General features: G+C 42.0%; 1 long non-coding RNA gene across 6 annotated transcripts in view; it reads right to left on the minus strand.

Annotated features, from left to right (window-relative positions):
- The window catches only part of LOC125700738 (uncharacterized), a 197990-nt gene that overhangs the window by 131012 nt on the left and 46537 nt on the right, over positions 1–20441 (minus strand). For 5 of the 6 annotated variants that reach the window (XR_007380037.1, XR_007380035.1, XR_007380038.1 and 2 more), the window contains exon 3: positions 662–861. This is a non-coding gene — a long non-coding RNA (uncharacterized LOC125700738). Of the gene's footprint in view, positions 1–661; positions 862–7390; positions 7558–20441 lie in introns of all 6 variants that reach the window. The other variant, XR_007380040.1, reaches the window with a different exon arrangement.

The raw sequence follows: 20441 nt of genomic DNA on the forward strand, positions 1-20441 counted from the left end.
AGATAAAACTCATTTCCTATCCGATGGATTTTTAATCAGAGGATCTCAGCATTTGTATTTTTTTAATCTTTATGGTTTGCAGGCGTTAAATGACCATTTCAAAATTGCTGATCAGATGATGAACACAGAATCCATTATAATACGGCAAGAAAAACTAATTGCTAGAAGAATATAAATTAATTAGTCCTTGTGACTAATTCTGGAAAGAATCTTTACTCTTCAGTGGAACAGCTATTAGAGCACAGGCTGGGAGGTTACCCACACATGGATTGCACTCCTGGCACTGCTGCTATCGCTTTGCTGGACCTGCCCAAGATCACCTAGAAGAAAACCTTCACAATTAGCCACAACTTTTGTGGCTTATGTTTTTTTGAAGGGACACCAGTGGCATGTTAAGAAAGCAACTATAACATCAGTGCCCCACCTTTATTTTAAGTAAATATCACCTTCACATGAATCAGTGTGATTATGTGTACAGATGATAGCCAAATAGTTCTGTAAGCTGAGTGTATTTCACTTGCTTACAGTGCTTGTTCTATTAGCTCTTTATAGCCATGGAATTTATCCAAGTGAAACTTAATTATGTTTTCCCTGTAAGACTTAATTTTGCTTTTCGTGTTTCAGAAATGCAAAAGAACTAATTCTAAAGAAGCTGTCTTACCTTTCTCACTCGTTTTCTGTTCTCCATCAGACATGCAACGATGATCTCAGTGTTATCTCAGGAAGAAATCAGCTTATTCCCATCGTTTCCTGATTTGATGTTTCAGAATCTCTTCAAAGATTGCCACCCTGAAATCTTGCTGATACGTGATGAGGAGGAGGATCAGGAGTGTTGTCTTCTTTTCTGTTCATGGAATAAACCTGATGAAATAAAGTTCACGTTTTAGCATTTTCACCACATACCATAGAAAAGAAGGTTAAAAAACAGAATGCTTATTTCTGCTAATAAGCTTTTCTCTCACCCAGCATGAAGTACAAGCAGCAAGCAGAATCATTACTTTCTGTTAGAACATGATAATAATTTCCTGGACAAACTTACTGCTAACCACTGTGCTACAAGCCACAGGGCCTCACTCAGATTTCATTTCTGTCTATTTCCATCTCTGGAGAGGAACGAGCACAGATCCTTGGGCAAGCTTCTTTTGACCTGCAGTTCAGGTTTCATCTTCCTGTACAAAGCATTTGACCGTGCCGGAATAAAGGATGGCACAGATAGGGAGAGACTGCACTTTCATGCCCCTTCCGTGTCCTTGGTTTATTGCACAACATGTTGGAGATTGCAGTTTTTCTTTTGCTGGATAAATGGAAGCTATTAACAAGGTACTTGTAGCAGAACATTTAGGGAAACACCATGGGCTCTTCATTAGCGTAAATGCCAATATAGACCACAGTCACTAATGTAAGAGAGCCAAAAACTTTTAGTAAGAAGGATGGAAGGAAAGGAGAGAATCAATAAATTTTCTTAATTTTGGCTTTGTTTAATCTAAACATTTTACATCTCTTATTTGTGAAGTGAATACTAAGTGAAAAACGTCAGCACTAAGCTGCACACACAGATCAATCAAACACAAACTCTTTACACTTTTTTCAAAGTGCTTTCCTGAGGTTGGAACAACACATTTGTCTCTAAATAAGCCCCGTGGGATGAGCCCACACTCAGATTACCCTGTCCACGACTCACACGCAGTTTCTTCTTTTGCCCACAGGAATGTAAATGCAGAATAATACCAGCAAGGTCAGTATGGAAAAGAAAACTTCTGTAATAGCGTGTGTATTTGGACTCAGCTTTCTCATGTTTGTGCTACTGCAGGGTCCTACAAAAAGTACTCTGTCCTACACCGCTCCTTATTTCCTCCTTCTGCATGGATACTTGTTTTATGCGATATTCTGATTCTAAAGGTGTTGCAATCACACTGTAGAGAATCTGCCAGTGCAACCCCAGCTGTGGCAACTGCTCAGCAGCTCCAGGGCTTGGGATTCTCAGCTCCCATCTTCTCTGTCACCTACACAAAACACTTATGCATCTTTGCCCTTTGTATTTTCCATCCAATAAACTCTTCCATGCGTTTTTACTTTTGTTGTTGGTTCAGTTTAGAACTTGATCCAACATAAAGGGTGGTCTTTAGAAGAGACTTTGGAAAATGTTTCAAGACTATTCCTCATCCATTGAAAGATCATGCATAGAATGAGAATCTTGTCACTATGTTTAAAGAGACATTACCAGAGTCACGGGTCTCAGCCTTAAGGGAACCTAAGAAATGAGAGACATCATCTGCAGAGATTTTCTTAGCTTCGAAATTTCCCCTACCAAGGCATATGCTGCAGCTTCTCAAAGGGTGCTGTTGGTGTACATGGAGAACTATGAGTATTAGTTCAATAATCAGGATGGATTATCAAAATATATGAAACCAAAGTCTGCACCCTAAAGCGAGTCATAAGGAACAGCAGCCATCTGGAGCTTAAGAAATGTTTCTAGCTTTGTCAGTGAGACTTTATTATGAACATGCAATATCGGCTGCTAATTCAAAAAGCTACAACCAAGCATCCAACCATACAATTCTGTGTGTGATCCTCCTCCTCTTCATGGATTTTAACATTCAGGATTGTGATCTTCATAAAAACATCTTCAAGGTTTTGTATCTACAGGAGAATGACTACAGGACCTTTGATTTCCCTCATTCACACTCAATATGTAGAACAAGGCTGGATCAATGAGTACCAACAAGTGCGCCTTTGGTCCTTGCCAAATTCTTGTTTTCTTACTGATAAAGGACCCCATACCTGGCATCATGAAAACTAGCAAACACAGAAAAACAGATGGAAAGTCTGACAATGAGCACCAGTGCAGGTTCCTGAACCATATTTGTGTTTTTTTTTAAGATTTATGGTCCCAATGAATTCTACACAACACAACAGCAGAAGCAACAGAGCTTGTTGGTTCTACATAAATGATATCAGCAGAGAAAGGCCCCAGAGCGTTAAAAAAAATCAAATTCTTTCACAATATTTTACATTCTCATTTAGAAAGGAAGAAAAAAATGTAGCCTTTTTATTTTTTAACCTTCTGCTTTCACTGATGGTGCTGAAGTTGTCTGTCTGGCTTCTGGTCAGGAATATACTCTCAGGAATCGCGTAATCCTGCACACTCCCTGCCTTGTGTTGGACTTAGAGCACACACACACACACACACACACACACACACACACACACACACTTGTCACCTGTGCAGCACTAACCCTCAGTACAGCAATGACACCAGAATGCATCACAGAGCTGCGCTGCTCTCCCAGGCTGCGCTCCAGCATTACAAGGAACAAACTCCAGTGAGGTGAATGGTGTGTGCCCAGAGACCTTCGTTCCACCCCCAGGCACAGCAGTGACAGCATTGTAGTGGAGATTGCTGTGGTGGAAATATATCTGGGATAGCTCAAAGCTATGCTTTAGCTTGCGGAGATTTCCACCTCCCTGCTGGCAGATCTCAGCGGCAGCCAGCAGCCCTGTGCTCACACATGCAGTCACATCACGTTCCGATCAGATCCCAGCACCAGTGGCCAGAGAGCCTGTTCTGACGAGCCCAGCAGCAGCGCAGGCAGCATGCTGTGCTGGAGTCAACCCTTCCAGACACAAAACCAAAGGCAGAAAGCATCCCAAGCTCTGCAGCCTGCCCTCCAGTCACACAGGAGATGCACACAGCAGGTACGCTCCATACAGACGGCACATCTCGTTCCGAGGGCAGCCCCGAGGCACACCCAGTCAGTTACTCTTTTATCACTGAGTTTTAGTCAATTCATCTATAAATTCTTGGGAAAGATGTTCAAAAGCTGAAAGAAGTCTCATTCTTGCTCCTTTAAATATTTCTTCTGCTATACTCTCCCTTCCCAAACAAACTCAGATGCCTCACTGGAGAAAGCTCCAGGGGCCAGCCCTATATTTCTCAATGCATGCAGAGAAGAGGCATGTAATTGTATGTTACAGTCATATTAATCTATCCTTATGTATTTACAGTTTTTTCTAAGCCAGGAAGTGCTCTTTTCTTTCTCCTTTTTGACACACTGGGCATCTCCACTGGAACAAGGCACAGCACGAATAACCCTTTTTGCAGGTACCCTTCTTGCAGTCAGCAGTAAGTGTTACAAGAAGGGCTCTTTGCAGAGGTTTCTGCATGTAAGGGCTCTCTATAGCATGTCCACATTCCCAAATCAGACTGTCTTAAAAAAAAAAAAAAAAAAAAAAAAAAAAAAAAAAAAAAAGCAACTTTTTTCACAAGATGAAAGGTGCCCTACTTACTAAGCCAAGTCACTTCTTGTTCCTTTGCTTTCTGGCTGGCCAGGATGAACAGATGTTTTTTTTTTTCTGGGGGGGGGAAGGAACAGGTGACACTGAAGTACAGAAAAGATCAGCAGGTCACCAGCTTGCACACCTGGGGTCTGACTGAAGGATTCCTGCATCTTAAAATCACAGATGCCAGACTCATCCCTCAATGAAAGGTGAGTTACGACTGCAGCATGAGCTCGCTTGGCTGCTTTCCCTCACCCTGGCTCATGGGAAACTGCTGCTTTGATGGGCTGCTAATTTTGTCTGTGGAACATATCAGATACAAGTTCAGAGCACCTGGGCTAAATTCATGGTCAGTACTGATAACCTGCACTGCTTTAGGTGACATTTTAAGCAGGTTATTCAATGTGCTGATCAGCATATGACCAAAACTATCTTTCTTGGAACAACAGACGTAAAACATGTCATCATACTAAACTTGACATATATTACTCTAAGAAATGTACAGAGGTATTTGAGGATGGCTGAGTAGCATGCCAGCATCTCCAGTATGTCAAGAAGACAACAGAAACCGTGCTAAATACAGCAAGACCTAACAAACATGTCGTGTGAGATGCACGACATCTTACACCTGGCATAAAGCTTGAACAGCACAACTGTAGTGCAACATGGTGAAAACCCATTTAAACAACTGGCAGAGAAAGGCACAACATTCATAGAAAAACAATAAAAACATATCCTGCAGCTCAGATTCTTTTGGGCTCACCTTTTCTTTCATGCTACCTCTGCATGTAAAGGATTACGCTCAACAAAATCCATATTCTGTCGGACAACAGGTACATCATGCCCCCCAAAACTAGAACCTCCTTGCAAACCTAACTTTGGGCTGTAGTTTCTGGTTTGAAAAATGGTGAATAAATTTTCTTCAAGGCTTCAACCTCTAATTATATCCACATACCTTAAGCATGTTCCTAGGGATAGATAAGTGGTGAAACTCTGGCTTGCAAAGCATGCAGCTTCCAACAGGCTGGTTGATGCTGAAGTCAAGATAGAGTGTTCAAACTCTCTCTGTGTAACTGAAGCCTTGGGCCAAACTGTTACACCTCTCAAGAATGGGCGATTATATTTCTTACTCCATCTGAAAGGTGATTTCATGCTTCAGGAAGTAAAGAAAGTTTGTGCGTTGACAATATAAATGCAGATTCCTCCCACAATGATTGACACCAGAGGTCATGCAAGTGGAGTTTCATTTCAACTCCCAGTAGATCATGCAGCCGACTGAATTAACGGCTCTTTAGGAATTAGAAAGTCAAAGTTTTGACAGCTCTGTTTTCCCTCTTTGAAATGGGTTCAGTTCAGAAGCCTTCCTTCAGGTCTGATCTGCTCCTTACAATTATCTTCCTTAATAGACAAAATGAAAGCCACCGACACTCAAAGTGTGCTGTCATATAGCGGCGAATTTCATTCACTGCAAAGGACGTAAGTGGCAATGAAAGAAACTATTACATACAGCAAGCAGTAAAACACACTGTCATAAAGAAGAATTAATTCCATAGAGCTGTCAAAAATTGTCTCTGCCCCAATCCTAAATGCACATCTCAAAATGAGAGACCTTGTACAGCTTACATCTGAAAGACTAATGCTGTTAGTACAGAAGTAGAGTTGCTTCTGCAATTTTTCCTCTCTTACTAAAGAGTGAAATTTCCAGTACAATAGGAAAGCTATTGAGCTACAACGCAAATATTGTGACAGATCATAGGAAGTGCAGCTCAGCATCTTCTCCTGCTGTGTACGTTCAGGCAGAACCCTTATTTCGTCTTGAATGAAAGTATACAAAATGTAATGCAGAATCGGAGTGTCAGGAGGATAACAGTGACTCTGCTGTACTTCTCTGCCCAATGGTGGGCTGAGTCGGCCCTGCACTCAGGGTGTAAGAACTGAAGAGAATTTCTTTGTGCTCCCTGCCAGCATCACCACACCAACGCCTCTCTGCAGGAGCACAGTTCATTCAAGCCTATTGCTGAATTAACAGACTTTCTACCATTGCTCGTGCAGATCTCAGTCAGAATACGTGCTCTGACACAGCACACAAATGGTTATTTCCAGACTATTTTTTTCAAAAGCCATCAGAGGCCCATTTGTCAGAACTCTCAAGAATTGCTTTCTGCAACACAAAGTAGGGAAGTTTTGCTCGAGGGGCCATGACAAAAACCTGATCCTTACACCCAGCCTTTGTTATTAATCTGCTTTTCATCTGACAATGGATGCCTCACCAACTCCATGTTAAAAACAACACTTCTGGTACAACTGCTACCACAGAAAACTGGAAGCAAGTTCAACAAAACCGTTCAATTCACCACTTTTCTGAGTTGAATATCTTTGTATGACGTTGGAAAGATTTTTCCTTCATTATCATTACTAAAAAAGAATGCAGATAAATCCATCCTGCTTGTATCCTTTCTCTTCACTTTACACTTGCAGCCACTAAACCACTGCACATTTTCAAAGGTGAAAGTTATCGCTGAAATGCTTATAAAGTTATCACTGATTAAATAATGGCAGTAACGTATGTAATAGAAACTCCTTATTTGATAAGCAGTTACTGATCAGGAATAAAATATAAATGGTAACAGCATAAACCAAAGCATGCAGTATCTGTGTGAGAGACAGATGTTCACCCAGCTCCAACCAGAATTTCCTAAGCCTTGACCAACATTTGATGCTGATTAAAGTCCATCCCGAAAAAGGAGAGTTCCCAGGAAGAACATTGAAGTGAGCAGACATAAGTTAACACATGCTCCCACATCACACTTGTACAGCTTCACTGCTGCTTCCACACTATTGGTGTTTTGGACACGATACAAAGGAAAACAAGGCACTGTGCAATGCTGGCGGTGTCTCACTGTAATTTCCAGAATAATATATTATGGGCAGGTATCAGAGATGCTGATTGCTTTCAAATGTAATCTCTTGATGGAAGATAAAGCTGAATTAGAATGAAACTACGGGAAACTCAGACTCTGACAGCAGGAAACCACCACAGCAAATAAGACACACAATATCCTCCAACAGAAACTGTGAGCACTTATCAATGCTCACTGGTATTATTCCTTACCTTGTTACAATGTCAGTTCCAAAGTACTTTAACAAAGGATACTGAGACCTTGGCTACAGCGATGCTGCAGTGATCCACCCTAGTTGAAGAGCTGACAGTTTCTGCCTCCTGGAGGGCATCCAAGTGTTCCAGTGGCCTATTTGGGAACTATCCAAGCATTTGTGTTCCTGGATAGAATGTAAATAGTCAAGAAGGGACGCGAAAACAGCCTCCCAAAGACAGTTTGGAAATGCTTCTCAAGTCCCTCCTGAAGCACTGATCATTGTCCAGCTGACCTACACACCAGACCTCAAGGTTAACCCTTCCCTTGACCTACTGTCATTCGCTCAAAGATAAAGTATCTTCAATTCCACACTGACCAGGGCTCTGATGTGTTGTCTGATGTAACTGATATAACTGATAATGACTGAACAGTCTGTTTTTATTGGATCTCCTCCCTTCTCTGCAACCCTTTCACATGCTCTTTTCCAAGCAGATGTAAGTTTAAGTGTATATGCCATGGTAGGCAGGCTTGATCTTGACAGTTTCAAGCTAACCAGTGAGTGCATAAACTTTGGACAGTGCTTCACAAACATCAAGTAGCGTATATCCAGTCAAATATGTTTATATACCTATTTTGAGTATGCCTTCATGAAGAATAAGACAAATTCATAATCAAACATCACTACCAGCAATGAAAAACAGTCCATCTGCCCTTGATATCCTTCTTAGGACCTCACAGCAGGGGTCTAACTTTCCTTGCGCTGCCAAAGCAGCCCCCCACACCCAGAGGTTGGGCACCCCTTCAGATGTGGCTGGAAGATAGCAGCATACAGCCTTCTTTTTTGTTCTTTACATGCTAATGGCTGGGAACACTTTCAGCTGGCTCTGAACACACACAGAAGGCAAATGGCGCAGCAAGCTGTGCGTTTGTGTTCGCGCTGCAGAGGAGCAACGAGCAGACTGGCAAGTTTTTCCTAAGAGATCTTGAAATGGAATAACATTGATGCCCCATGCATTATGCAAAAGTGAAGGGATTGATTAGTGGGTCACGTGATGCCAAAGACCCATTATACAGTTTCCTTTAAATAATTAAGTACAAGAAAATATACTACTGCTGCAAAGCTAACCAGGATCGTCTTGCTGCTTAGATTCATTATGTACTTCATCGCTAAGGAGAAAACTAAGCAGACTCTCCCTGCATTGAGGTCCTGCCCTCAGTTCTGTGGGCACTGTCATTTCCCTTAAGGCTCACCCTCACACTGTGTCCTCCAGTACTGCTTCTAGAGCTGTGGCTTTGTGCAGCAGGGCTTCTGCTCTATCAGCGATTTGGCAGCCCTTAATTCATTAGTGCAAGCAGCAAGTGCAACTGATTTGTTTTTCTAAGCATTTCCAGGGTGAGGTCTTACGCTTTCCTCCTTGGCAATAGCATTGCACAGCCAAAAAAAAAAAAAAGTGTTCAATGACAGAGAAAATATTTCTGTTTGATACTTTTTTTTTTTCAACCCAGGACTGACCACGAGGTCACGAGGAGCTCTGCTCAAATTCGGCTATTTGCCCGGTGCCCTTCTCACATCAGGTTTGCTAAAAGATTCAAGTGGTGCCAAGTTTTAAGCAGGCCATGTAGCAGCCGAAGGAACTGAATTAATTAAAGCTTAAAAGACAGAGCTATTAATCGGCACCCTCCTAATGCCAGCAGCTTGAAGGAAGCCAGCACACAGGAAAGAGTGACCTGCCTGTCACTTGAGCAACGTTTGTATAAAGGCACAGAAAGGAATGGCACACGCTGTATCTTCCCAAAAGCCGCTGAGAGGCAGATAAAACAAATGCTGCCATTTCTGAAGGTTTCTCCTTCAGAAACACATGTGGTGTTAAAAAAGAATTAGCTATAAAAGTACAAGAACAATGAATCAACTGCATTTCACTAACTGACAGGTCCTTTATCAACCTACAACTGAAAAAAACCTGACAAGGGTACACCTCAGATCTACAGTGACTAATCTGACCTCTGGCAGCCAACAAGATTTGCAGGGATTTAACAGATTTGCTGTATTATAGAAGATGTTTTAGAAGACATATGCCAATGTTGAAAAGGGTTGGCTTCTTGTGTTTCACTTTCATCTCTCAATTACCTTTACACACTTACTGCACACCCATCTTTTCCAGCTTATCATCATCTCCTAATCAGACCTTTTATCAACCAATACAGAAATAAAACATAAGGGGAAATCAATAGTCAGATCACGAGCTCAGGTAGGGGTCTGCTTTAGGGAGCAGACGCTGGCTGTCTTTCCATCCTTCCAACAAACCAACTGCTCAGCTATACCTAAGCAGAGTGTCTGTTGAGTCACCCTTTTCTGGGGGGGGGAATTTTCTTGCTAGCAAGTGAACCACTGATAGGGCACACGCAAAGAATATCTCTACATTTTCCCCCTTCCACCAGCATTTGTTTTCATGAATCATGTAAGAACTTCAATGCATTGCACTAGCTGTGTTCATTTCTCCACTACATGTGGCAGAAATCAATCCCTCGGCTCAAAAGTTGTAGTTGAGGCAAGGTGCAGTCACTCACAGACACACTCTGAATGTGGCTGTAATTTTACTTACTTAAGGATATCAAACCACGCTTGCAATTAGCATGTGTAATACCTGTGTACATCAGCTGTAGGAGGCTCTGAAACTCAACAGGGTTTTTTTGTAACACCACAGAAGCAGTGTTTTTCCCAAACACACAGTGAGAGCATTTCCATCACTAACTCAGGGCCACCTGCTGCTGATAAGCACTGTGCAGGAGGGAGCTGCCCGGACTGAGCTTTGGGATAAGAGAACTCACCCGTCTGGGAGCTGCAGAGCCTCTCACAAATTGCTTCACAGACTCCTTTCCAGGACATTCTCCTAACCCCATTTTGTTATCTTTTCAGACAGATCTTCAGTAGAAGAAAAACAAAACCACACTTCCGTCTTTTTATCTCACCAGTGACAACCAAGCAGAGCTGTCATGAGCTGTCAAAGGGCTACGGTCACTTCTACAGAACCACATCATGACAAGCTGTAGGTGCACAGAACTGAGGCAATATCTCCTTTTCCTTTTTAAGGACATTGCCTCGCATTTGCACACGTACTGACACCGTTCCCTTTACCAGATATTTTGCTCCTGTAATCCCATGAGTTCTCCTTGCTCAGAGGGAGGACAAGGGAAGGAGCACCCTCGCTGTGTCACAGTAGGATCCAGCTCAGAGTGACACTTCATCTGCCCATTACCTGCCCTCCCTTCTGTGCACGTTCACTACTTCAGTGCAAAAGGCAGCATTCCTTGCATGGAAATCAATTTGCTTTACAGGCCTGTGCTGGAGGACATCTTCCATTTCTTTCCTCCAGAAGCACGAGCCCAAGTTGAAATTCCCTTTTATATCCTATCTGCTTAAACCTTTTCACATCAGTTCAGCATTTGCGTGCACATGGATGTGCCGGTTCCCTGCTAAAGAGAGTGCAGCTCAAGAGTGCTCGCTCTGCCAGAGGCTCAGCATGCCACAGCACTCGCTCTGACACGACTGAAAGCTTCTGCTTCTGTATTTCAATGTGAGTTTTTGTTTAGAAAGTTGTTATGTATAGAAAACAACAACAACAAAAAACAAACATAACTGAAGACTCCATAATAAAATCTCAGGATGGAAACAAAGCACACAGCTGACCAGGAGCAATTCCTTCATTGCTATTTTCAGTTTCACAACAACTAAACCTCGAGGACTGTTTTTGTTCTGTGTACGGACAGAGTTTTGTCCCTATGTCATCACCTTTCCCCAAACATGAAATGGATTTTGCAGTCCCTCTCAAGCAAAATCTCTCCTGTACATTTAAAGCTATGCAGGAACATGAAAGCTTTCCCCATGACTCAAACGTGGGTAGAATGCCTTGATGAAATGCACCCTAAATGTTGTTTTGGGTTTTTTTCATAAGAATCATGAGATTATGGAACACACAGGCTAAATTGTAATGAAATGACTGATGAACAAATTCATCACCAGCTTTACAAAACAAAGATCATTGTAAATTCCAGAGGCCTTTCATAAGCTGTAATAAATTATGTGTTATTTGATTCTAGCTACTTTCAGGAATAGAAATGCAACAGTGACCATAATCATGCATTCCATGTGTCATTTGCCTCTTAATTCAATGGCTCCTATTATTTCCTGCCCTGTGATATTAGCTCCTCTACTCTCCAGCTGGAGAGCTCATGTGCTGCTTTGTAAAGCCACAGAAAGGGAACATTGATGCCATTTACAGAGCGTGTTTGGCATTTTGACACTGGATGAAAAGCAGCGTTTGGAAATTCCATCTCAGAGGGAATGGAGCCCTGGCTGTGGACAAATTCACCTGAAGCTTCTCAGCCAGCTCATGCATAAAATGCAGCTGGATTTCTTTCTCCCTTGCTGTCAGCAGGAACCAGTAATCAGAATCAGAGCTAACAAAGCTGTTATCAGAGTAACGAGAGAGAAAGGTGGGGAGAGCGTCCCCCAGCCTCCTTGGTTCATGCAATACATTTGGATAAGACAACCTGCAACTTGTTGCAAGCATCCACTTCTTGAAATTACTGCAGGCAATTATATCCACAGCCAGTTCATGGTCTGAAACTCAGGTTTTCATCCAGATATATCCTACCTCTCCCACAGCAATTGCTATCTGTGTTGCCAGAGGATGAAATGAGACCATGATTCAGCTCAGCCATTGTGGTAAATAAGGAGACCATCAGGTTAATGACACCAAATAACCTGACTTAAGAGCACAAATCTGTCATTGCCATACATGTTAAAGAAATTCCCCACAGGAGAGCGGGAGAGAGAAAAAACCTTACGAGAGCTGAATTATCACCTATGCACACGAGGAAATGTTTGAAACCAAGTAGGTGTTGCATATTGCAGGCTTGATTTTTCCTTACACTAGCAAGGGATATTGCTTCATGTTTTGAATAGCAGAGACCTTTGAAGGCTCTGAAACATACCAGCATGATGTGATGTGGTGTTGTGAAGGGCTATCAGGACAAGCTCCTCCTTTTTTTTTCCATTACCCGATGAACGTTGGGTTTCAAATACAGTACTTGGATGGAGCTTCCAGGCAGAATACAGACAGAACATGTATTTGCAGTGGGGTCTTAACTACAATGTGGGCAGGACGTGGCACATCAAATAATCACCAAAATCCACCTGTTTCTTTTCCTGCTGCCTGACAGGTGAACAGATCAGCTCCTTCTGCAAGAGTCACTGACAGCACCTAAGGCTCGAGTGCTGAGCTCTGTGCAGCTCAGGCCTAGCCACAATTTTGAGATGCTTTTTATTCAGCCGTTTCGAGTGCGCTGGCTGGAGGGGAAAACCCAGCACACCACTAAAGGCCCATTATAGCTAAAGAGAAAAATAGTCTTGTGGGAATGGTGCCAGGAGAGGAGATTGGCACTCATATGGATTTGGTCCGGGAATGTCAAGTAGCTTCTCTCACCTCCCCATCTATAATGCTGAAATGAGTGTTACCAGCACTAAAGGGATGCTGCGAAGCTAAATCCGCCCCGGCTCTAAGGCACTTAAAGGACTTCAGCTGCAAGGCATGACAGAAATGAAACACATTTTTATTATTTTTCTCACTCACTCAAAGAAATACCTGAGAAGAAAGCCAACATTCTTGTAGAACTTTAAAAAAAGGAAAATAAAAAAGAGAAACCTGACTCATTTACTATTCGGATCATAAGGAATGTTTTCCAGTAGATGCCATGTGAGTGAGCTTTCTCCTGAAAGGTCCCAAACAGACCTTTCCACCAGGAGTTACTTATAAGCAAGGTCCCTACACAATTTACAAATAGATTATGGCTATTTGCTTTGACTTTCCCCCCCATCTTTCACTACACAGATGAGGAAAAGAGGAGAAAGATCATGAATTTCTCCACAGATAAGCGTGTGCATATTTACTTATTTTCCTCCATTAATGCTGATGGTAAGAACAACTGGCAGTTTTGTGGACTGAATTTCGTGGGCTTCTCAATCAGTTTCAGCAAAAAAACTGAACTGACTGACGCTTCTCTGTCTGCAGAGATGCTCCCCAGCCCCAAAGAGATGAATGTTTCCAATCACTTCCCTGTGATAGACTCAAGTACCACACTTTCACTTCCCTTAATCATTTTAACTCACTCTAGCTGCTTTCAGAAGCCTGCTGAACTACAGGTTATGTTTACATTTCAGATGCAAGTTTATCTTGTAGCCATCATCCTGCCAGCACTGAAAGCAGAAATGCAGCTTTCTGGAAGCAGGCCAGCCTCTCAGCACTTGATCTCCATCCACGAAGCGCTAAAGGAAGCTCAGCCACTGCATTTGTTTGCTTGGAATAGCTTTGCTGCTGCTTCAGCTGAGAAGGACTCTCCGTATTTGAGTACACGTCACATTAATTCATTGTGCACTGTCCTGAATAGACATTACTGCCCTGTCACAGGCTCTGTTCTGCCACATCTCCTAGAAGGAGCATCTGCCTGAAGAAATGCCCTTGCTTCCTACTTACTGCTCATGGTAAGAACACTGCTATTTGTTTTAATGGCATTAACTATTCCCCCTTCCTCTCCAGCACTCTCCCCTGAACACGACACAGAAGCATTTCAGCACAGAACACACCTGGCCTATGCAGGATGGAATCTCTGATGGTCCCCCAAACACTTTCTACCGAAGAATATTTGACCTCTGTTTCTGGTTCACACCAAAAGCCCTATAGTTCAGTCCCTGAGTCCCAAGGTATCATCTAAAAACGCTTCAAGATTTCTAACCTGAGCCCTGCTTTGCCTATAGTTAGCTATAAATTAACAACGCCTGCAGATTTTGCTACTTTAATAATTCATGACTACAGGATGCATCCTGAATGTATGGGAGAGAAAAGAATTACTGAGGAAAAGGAAAACATACATAACATTTTTCAGTGTCTTAAATTTTAATCACCAGGAAACAAAAAATAAATGAGCTATGGGCACTGTATAATTGCAATAAATTTTGAGAAATGAGTAGTGTCCAGAGAAACCCAATTAAGTTCAATAATTTTGTGCATCAGAGACCGGGAGGATGTGGGGGATAAATCTAACAAGTTACTGATGAATATAAAGTTTTCAACAGCAGAAAACAATGTTTAAATTAATATGACACATGGTAATACTTTTGGCTGCCTTCATAATTGATTCTTCCTGTTAAATGAAGAGGAACTTGTGCACAATAAGCAGATTGCTGAGAAGCTATCCCTTACACAGAGATAACAGCTGACTTTAGCCAGGCACACACTAGCTTATTCCTAAAAGAGAAGCCTCTTTGTTAATTTGCTGGGCCTTTGCTCATGGGTTTTCTAGTTTGAGGCTCAGCGTAACAGCAAAGGGATCAAAGCACTCCCCAAATCTCACAGCCACCAGAGCCCACAGCTGCTCCCTGGGGCACGCGCTGCTTTCCTCTCCCAGTGAAACCTGCATCAAACCTGATGCAATAACAGGAGAAGGTCAGCCACTCTCGTATTCAGTGATTTATTCTCATATGCATCACAGTGAGTACCAAGGCAGCACAATGAGGGCCTCGCATTAAAGCCAAGGAATTCTTGAAATACTCATTGCCAAGTGTTTGATTTCACTGGGTTCCACACCAGAGGCATGATTTGCCAATCAATTCTGAACCAAAACCCCAACAAAAAGAGCCTGGATGTACAAACAGCATGATCCCCTTATGTGGGGATAGACAAGGAACTTCTGATCCCTGTTCTACGAAGTCTGCATTTACTATTAAAATGAAGAGGTCCAGCAGCTAAGTCTTTCAGCCAGCTCCCTGGCTCCAGAGCTCCTTTTCATTTGATTAAAAAAAAAACAAAAAACACAACCAAATAAAATAGTACCAATAGTAAATTAGTTACAAATTCTGATAATCATAAGCAAAGGTAGCAATTCAGAGCAACAATTCTTAGGTGCTGAGAGCATGTGTGGAATTGCATTCAGAAACAAGGTGCCCTGTTCAACTCAGTGAAGTATCCAATGATGATAAATTATATGTCAGTGCTCCCAGTCATTCCATTTCTTGTGCAGCAAAGGGACAGAAACTCAGCTATCATGAGACCTGGAAATGACAGTCAGGAAGTCCTGACAAGCTACCATTCACGGCCCCAATAACACAAATTGGCACTGAATACAAAATGGGAGATTGTTTGCCATACTGCCAACATTGAGTGTTACCCTGGGCAAGCTCAGGAGTTTGGCAGATCTGGAGGATATGAACAAAGAAAAGAGCCACATTCATGGGCACAGAAAACTACACAAAGTTGTTCTGAATGTCTGCAAAGTGATGTAACATCTCATTTCAGCAGCTCAGGTAGGCAGAACATCTTGGTGTGATGGAATAAACCTTCACACAACTTCCTCTTCTTCCCTTGCCCAACTTGTAAAGAACTCCCCACTTACAGAACGCATTTGAGTTTTCTCAAATCCTCCACTAACACATTTGTTTGAAGACAACACCCCAAAAAAGGAAAATCAAAGTATGATCAAAAGCACTGAAATAGCATTAGGCAACTTCATTTTTTTTGCTGCTCATCCCTCCTGGCAGCTCACAGCTCTTTGAGCAGAATTTCATCAGCAAACCAGTCTACAGCATTACAATAATTACTTCTATGAGAGAGATTAATGAGAACGATATCAGACTAAACCTGTAATTCAAACTGGACTGCTTCACAAGTTATCAATCTTCTCGCCCAAAAAAACAAAGAAAGAAAAAGAGAAAACAATGGCAATATACATAAGTCCAGTCTAAAACTCCATCAATTTATGTCACAGTGCAAAACTGGGAAGTCAAAGGATCAGGAAGTAGAATGCACCCTCAGTGCTGAGCCATTCCATTCAGGTGCATTCTGGAGACTTCCCAAGCCACAGCCCACACTGTGCCAGCCCCTAACGCCAGGGCTGCAGCAGGAATGAGCCCACCCCCCCCACAACCTTGAAGAGTCATTTTCTTAATGAAGCAAGCTCATTCTTCAGCCCTAGTTGTTTAGAATTGCATCTCTGGTGACCCTACAGTGCATCTTACAGGATCAGGTCCTTGCATACTCCTGCTGCTGCTGCTTGTTAAAAGGCTTTGCAAGCAAAATTAATTTCAAAGACTGATTAAAAGAGGTGTAAGACAGGTTGTGAGGAGGTGCAGCTGCTTCAAGCACTGAAGAAGTCAAGAAATTTTTCTGACCTGTGTGGGAAATATTTTGGGACCAAAAGAATAATTGTAATTAAGCAGGAAGGAGAGCCTATCTTTTAAAGCTGAAGAGTCTTCTCTGTATCTCAGAGGACAGTACTTGTGCTTTATTTCTACTCATCAAGAATACTGTATATTAGGAAGCATTATATCACTACAGCTAATAAGTTTTTTTTTTAAAGGTTGTAGGATTTCCTTCATTTATAGGTGGGGAGAACTGAGAAGAAAGATCATTTGGGACATTAACAGTGACGGAGAGAGAAAACAGGAGCTCATTTCCTATTGGAGAAGCATGAACAAGGTATGCTGTGTTTTTATCTCTGCTAAAATCAGAGACATTACCTTAAATATTCTTCTCTTTACTTTTTCAGTTGGTGCTAATTATTTGGCAGATAGGACAAGCTTTGTTAGTGCTTCAAATGCACAAAAACAAGAGGGGAAGTTTCCCACCGTTCAGCAAATTCTCTGCCTCCTATTGTTCAGTGCTGGATTTAATTGTGCACGTTACAGTATCCCAACCATTTTTCACTTCACCTTTTATAGAGTCTGTTTTGTGTTAAGGAAAATGCTTCTTTCACAGAAGTAGCATCAGACCAGCAGCTCCTGAAACTGCAAGATAAGGATTCTCACCTGACTACTCATAACAAACAAGACAAGCCTTGCAGAATTCACCTTTTTTATTCCAGGAAGAGAAAAACGTGTGCACCAGGAGACACAAATGAGGAGTGCTGGGTGACCTTGGGCAAATCACTTCACTTCCTTGTTTCTCTTTGCTGCTGTTTTCCTTGCTACCTTTGTTCTGTCTTGCCTAATTAAAGAAATCTAAGGCAGCAGTGCTCTTTGCATTGTCAGCACATCGAGCCAATAGGGTGCTGACCTCACTTGGATACAACGGTAACAAGTAATAACCATGACAACAATTTACAAGTGATGCCACACAATTCTAACATTCTGGCTTAGAAGTGTTCCAGTAACTTATTAAATCACGTGCAAGTTCACCTTTACAACAAGAAGCTCATCTTAACTCCAGACAGCTTTAATAAAAGTTAAAAGCTTGGTTTTTCACCCAGGCTATTTCTCTGCAAGACTGTTGCAGAAGTTGCTGCTCCACTGGTCTGTGAAAAACTCTTCTAATTACAAACCCAAATGCATGACAGCACCCACCCACCCACCCTTACGCCACTGAGGTCTTCTCTGCTGTTTCTGCCTGTGTTGTTCTTAATGATAAGACGTAGTTCTCCCAGACCTCTGCTTCACCAGGTGAAAGAGGCCAAATCCTGAGTTACAAGTGAAGTCTCCATCAGGACCGCTGCTCTGAGCTTCCATCCGTCAGACACGCAATCATTATGCCTTCATTCCGGACTTGAGCTCGTGCTCAGCTAGGCCATAAACCTTCCAGTTCCTTATGGCTCCACAGCAGGGTGACCTACCACAGTCTCCATACACTTCTCCCAAAAACAGAAGAAAAGGAACTGTGCTCCTGCTCCTGAAATCCATCCCTCAGTACTGTCCTTACCTGCCCGCACTCAGCCTCCATCCTACAAAGGCAGATTAGAGAGCAAGCTCGCCTTTGAGGATACTCTCTCTTCTTTCCAGCTCAGGACTGACAGCCCAAATCTGCATTAACTATGTTCAACTGGATGTAGGGAACAGAAGCCGTAGGGACCAATGGCATAAAAAGAGATTAAAAGAGCCAAGACAGAAACTTCTGCTTAGAGAAAAATATTGTGATACTTGATGGATTTGTAGCAGGAAGGATGACTTTCAAGTACTCATTGGAAGGAAATGTATAATAAGATCTTTTCTTTCCCTAGCCTTTCCATTGACAGCATATCACTTTCAAACATCCTAATTTTGCGGGGTGAAACGTATGCCCTCTTTAATATAGATAAGTCATTTGCCATATATAAGCCTTGTTAATTTAGGATTAACGTTCAAGTAATTAATGTGACCTTATGCAAAACACATGACTGTAGCTTCGTACTGAAGTCCTACTGGTTATCTGTAGGGCTGACTTCAGTCCAGTGGTATTAACAGTTGGGTTGGTTTTAGCTTTACAGCTTCAGAGGTCTTCAAACTCCATTTTAAAGTGAAGGTCTTCCATTATGTCTTCCAAAGACAAATGAATGTCAGTCAGTTGTTCCCAGCAGCTAAGTGTGAGAAGTGCAAACTCTTCAGTAAGGCTCAAAGAGTGGAAATCACATACAGAAAACAAGTATGCAGATATCGTAGCATGTTTTAGCTCATTTTAACCACCAAAAAGAAAAAAAAAAGTGGACAGAAATGAATCAGTGGGCGGAGATGGCACTTAAATTGCTACAAGGTGGGGATTATCACATGCGTTCATTTTGAATTTGGTAAGAACTTATTGTCTCCAAGAAAGAGCTCAAAATAACACTGCACTATAGTGCAGAATAACACTTCTTTTAATGCGAGAGAGAACTGTTTAACAAGCAAATGCTACCAAATTAATAATTTATCAAGTACAAACTATAGTTATTTTCAAATGGTTTCTCATGTAAAAAAAAATCTGCTAAGAAACTCACATTGAAAAGAAACTTCATAGGAAACCCAGTGTTTCTGCACGCCTAAGGATATGAAATAGAAACAGTCCTTTTGCTCAATAACATTTTGGGTGGGTGGTCATTTAAAAGGCTTTTCGAGCACAGGGCCAAAGATCAAAGTATTAATGGAGACAATTACAGAGAACAACTTGAGAGCACCAGAGCAATCAGTTGCTAAGGTTAGAAAGTTTACCATAAAATAGTGTTTACACTGACAAAGCCTTGCTGATTTTCATACTGCAAATTGTTTTGACCTTCCAGGCTCCTACCTAGGATTACTGTACCTTCCCCTAGGAACAGGTTCACTGTTTCAAAGAATTTACTCTTAAGGACATAAACATCAGCTCTGTCCACTTTTTTTTTCCTGCAGTCGACACAAAGCAGCTCTTTCAATAAAATAGTTCCTTTATTTGCATATGGTTTCCAAGGACTTTGCTCAAAGACATCTCAAAGGATAATAAGTATCATCGACTTTCCTCCTTTTCATTAAAGCCACATTCAACCACCGCAATACAGCACCTTTGTTCACCTTCTTGATGTCAACAAAGGATGGGCTGACCTCAAAAAGCGGCTGCATTATTATAAGTTTCAAAGCGGGGGTATTTCAAAGACTATTGCCTAGAGTCACTTCAGATACAAATTCCAGGCATTCATGTTGGATTCTGTAAGACATTGCTATTCAGTGGAAGCCAAGTTCAAAAGAAGCATCCGGTTATGTGATACGTTTGCTATTTCTGATACAGAGCTCATTATAAGAGAAATGTGCCCAGCAACTCACTACAGAACAGGACCCAGCACTGCTCAGTATTGCAATTAAAAGGAGACAAAGTTTCACCTTCTCCAGCCTGTACAGATCAAGGGAAATAGGTGCCTGGCTATGGGATACCCAGTACCTACCACCTGACTGGCCGTCCAGAAACCAGAACAAATCCTGGCTGCACAAAGATCACAGCCTATAAGAACAAATTTGCCAAGAGCTCTTTTTTCAAGACACACATTGCAGCAAGTACCAAAGTACTGCAGTTGCAGCAGACATGCCCTCATCCCACATACCCCAAAGCCCCCAGCACTCAAGCCCAAGGGGAGATAAGCTGGTTTAAGCCCCTACTTGAAAGTCGCCATTCAGGCTTTACAGCCACCCAAACCACTGCACCAACACAATCCAGGAGTGGACCAGCAAACATAATAACCATCTCTAGCTCCATTCAAATCCTTTATTAACACAGACACAATTAAACTGCTTAAAGACACAGGCCTGCTTTCTCACTTACAAAC

Source organism: Lagopus muta, chromosome 15, assembly GCF_023343835.1.
Source record: "Lagopus muta isolate bLagMut1 chromosome 15, bLagMut1 primary, whole genome shotgun sequence".
Lineage (NCBI taxonomy): Eukaryota > Metazoa > Chordata > Aves > Galliformes > Phasianidae > Lagopus > Lagopus muta.